This window comes from Nicotiana attenuata, chromosome 8, assembly GCF_001879085.1.
Source record: "Nicotiana attenuata strain UT chromosome 8, NIATTr2, whole genome shotgun sequence".
NCBI lineage: Eukaryota > Viridiplantae > Streptophyta > Magnoliopsida > Solanales > Solanaceae > Nicotiana > Nicotiana attenuata.
Window position 1 is genome coordinate 46,310,726 of NC_031996.1, and position 4,017 is coordinate 46,314,742.

Here is a 4,017-nt window from a genome sequence, read left to right on the forward strand (position 1 = left end):
GGTCATCTGGTGTCCGCTGTAGGGAAAACTTTCAATGAGGTCGTGATGATGGGAAGTATGGTGGAAGAGGGTCTCAAGTCCAACAAGATTATGAGCTACTCAGCACTCAAAGCAACCACGCAGGCCATTCAAAGCGGCACCGGAGGAGTATTGGGAAAGAAGAAGAAAGAAGAAGTGGCAGTAGTGGAATCAAGGGTTTGGTCCAGGGGTCCGTCACCATATTATCACCCACCTCGCCCTCACCCCCAAGCTTACCCGCATACCTCATATGGCCCACCACAGCATTACTACCCACCTCTTACTCCCCATTTCTCCGTCCATCATGCCCAGACATACCCCCAACCTCCTACCCGTGCACAATGGCGTGCACCCACTCCCCAAAACACTTACCCACCCCCAAGAACCGACAGAAATGCCGCTGGAACCAGTTTCCGACCCAATCCTGCATATAAGAATGATAGGTCGCAGAAGAAGAAGACTTTTACTCCCTTTGGCGAATCTTATACTAGCCTGTACCACAGATTAAGGCAGTTGGGCATGTTGAACCCGATTGAACCCAAATTACCAAACCCTCCCCCATGTAACCTGGACTTTATTGTTAATGGTGCTGGAAAATTGATTCATGTTAGTAAGAACTGAAGGTTTGGGCCCATACTGGCCAGCTGGAAGTATCCAGGCCATGGCCTTGTTAATTCAATTTGGGCCCAAAGGTAATAACAGCAGGCAAAACCGGGCAGATTCAAAATTAAACCAACTGGGCTCGCTGGTTGCTTCAACCGATATCAAAGCCCAAAATTGCTAGAATTATGAGTTAAATGAAAGATTCAGGATTTAATGGTAATAAGTTTACAGCACGATTAATTAACTAGGTTTTGTTTTCTGTTATTTTACTTTAGAGACAAAGTGAGTAGAAAATTGTAGTCACTTTAGGAGTGGCCTTTAAATAAAATAGTGAGACGAGCCTCACAAAATAAAATGCGGGGCCCTCAATAGATGTTATATAAAATGCTTAGAATTCGGGCGGACCATTTAGCGAATTTCATGGTCTTCCCCAAATATAATAAACACGTAGTTGCTTTAGGCGCGTACTTTAATAATATTACTTCCCTAAATTCGGGTGCACATTTATGTGACCCAAAGCCAAATCTCAACGAAGTCGAAATGTGTTAACAATCACGGGTGCACTGGTGCGACGTGGTTCGAGACGCATTTTCACGACGTTGCAAGTCTTATTAAAAATAAAAAATGACAGCGGTTTACTAATAAAAGCACACGAGTTAGAACATGTTTTGAAATCAGGTAAAATCAAATACGACAGTTGAGCGACCGTGCTAGAACCACGGAACCCGGGAATGCCTAACACCTTCTCCCGGGTTAACAGAATTCCTTACTCGAATTTCTGGTTCGCAGACTGTTAACAGAGTCATAATTTCCTCGGATCGGGATTCAACCGGTGACTTGGGACACCATTAATCTCCCAAGTGGCGACTCTGAAAGCTTAATAATAAATCCCGTTCCGATTGTCACTTCAAGTTGGAAATAACTCCCTTTATCATACCCTCTTCACGAGGTGTGGGAAAAAAAAAGGAGGTGTGACATTCATAGACGGTCAATTACTAAATATCAACCACGATATATAAACGGAAGGTCATATGACTACAACCGTATTAGTCAAATAGACTTATGTGGTTGTCGTAGGCCGATGCGTATGGCCCTAGTATGAATGTATGACATTACTCTCAATCATATTAGTAAACGGGCCTATACGGTTGCTATAGGCCGATGCGTATGACCCTAGTATATGAATGAAATTATATTCATAGACGGTCAATTACTAAATATCAACCACGATATATAAACGGAAGGTCCTATGACTACAACCGTATTAGTCAAATGGACTTATGTGGTTGTCGTAGGCCGATGCATATGGCCCTAGTATGAACGTATGACATTACTCTCAATCACATTTTGATAGTATATGCATAGGTAATCATATTAGTAAACGGGCATATACGGTTGCTATAGGCCAATGCGTATGATCCTAGTATATGAATGAAATTATATTCATAGACGGTCAATTACTAAATATCAACCATGATATATAAACGAAAGGTCATATGACTACAACCGTATTAGTCAAATGGACTTATGTGGTTGTCGTAGGCCGATGCGTATGGCCCTAGTATGAACGTATGACATTACTCTCAATCACATTTTGATAGTATATGCATAGGTAATCATATTAGTGAACGGGCCTATATGGTTGCTATAGGCCGTTGCGTATGACCCTAGTATATGAATGAAATTATATTCATAGACGGTCAATTACTAAATATCAGCCACGATATATAAACGGAAGGTCCTGTGACGTTCAGGGAAAAATTAGTCTGAAGAAGGAAATTAATAAAGTAGATAAAAAATATAACTACTGGTCTAACCTTTATAAAAAATAATAATAATAATAAAAAATAAAATTCATTGGGTTGAGATTCGATCTCGAGATGCCTCACTTAATAAACGCACGCAATAATTAGCCTTCCTTAACCAACGCACCTATTAGTACTTCTATGATATTTTGTTCTTTTATTTATATTGATTGAAATACTAAACTAGGGCTGTATAGGTATACATGTCTTAGTTGGGAAGTTAATCGATCCGCCCAAATTTTGATTTTGCATTTCATCCGCCCATTGACTCTTGACGTTCCATCTCCACAATTTCAACAGTTTCCTGCTTCTTTCTCTTCTTCTTTTTCCGTAATTTTTATCTTAACTTTCGTTTATCCTAATATTTTTTCCTGTAACCCTAATCCTAATATGATGCCTCCAGTTGAAAAAAGGACTAGCAGTCGAACTTTACCTATCGATATACTAAGTAACCTTCCTGATGATGTTCTTGATGCTATTCTTATGCGTATACCTTTTCCAGATGTTGTTAGAACAAACATCTTATCAAAGAAATGGAGATACAAATGGTGTAAAATTCCACAAATTACTCTTGATCAAACACTTTGGAAAATACACCAAACAGAATACTTTGAAAATATTATCCGCCACATTTTGATACGTCATCAAGGTCCAGTTAAATAGTTTACACTCTCAGTTCTGTATTGGGAGGAGTTTCTTTTATTTTAGGTAGTTGATAAGTTTCCTCTCTGCAAATGGGATTGAACATCTTAATATTAAATTTCCGATGATGATGAATCCATACAAATTGCCTGCTTCATTTTTCGATTGTGTGCTTTTGAGGCATCTATATCTTGAAGATTGTCATATATCGCATCCAGCAGCCTACATAGGTTTTGATAGGTTAATTTGCCTTAAGCTATACAATGTTACAATCGAGTGCACATTGCTTGCAACCTTTATCTCTCAGTGCCCGTTGTTGGAGCAATTGGTGCTTCTGCTCCCAGATAATTTCAATGGTGTTGTTGAAATTAATGCCCCCAAATTGAAGTCCCTTGACTTCATAGGCAGAGTATGGTTTATCATGTTAAGAACTGTTCCTCTTCTTGCACAAGTGTCGTTTGCTTTTAGGGGAGACATTTTACTGGAAGCAAAACCTCACTATACTAGGGTTCTTAGGTCTTTATATGCGGTGGAACATCTCCATTTTGATAACCATAGTGTCAAGGTAAATGTGCTTCATAACTTCAGTCTGTTGCTTTTTCGTATATGGATTATATTGTGGTCTATGTGCCATCCTTTTAATTTTAGAATGTTCTTTCTAGTTAATGGCTACAGGTGCAGGAGAAGTACCAACTAATCTTCCTTTTCGTGTTGAATGTGTGAAAAATCTTTACCTTCATGGTCTTTATCTCAGTGATTTGTATTTTGTCGCCTGTGCTTTGTGTTTGATGAGAAGCTTCCCATGTTTAGAATATATGGAAATCAAGGTTACTATATTACTTAATCATTTGGTTATCTTCTTACGTTCTCACTCAGTAAAATATATGTATCGGCTACTAAATGAAATTATCATATATATATATATATATATATATATATATATATATAT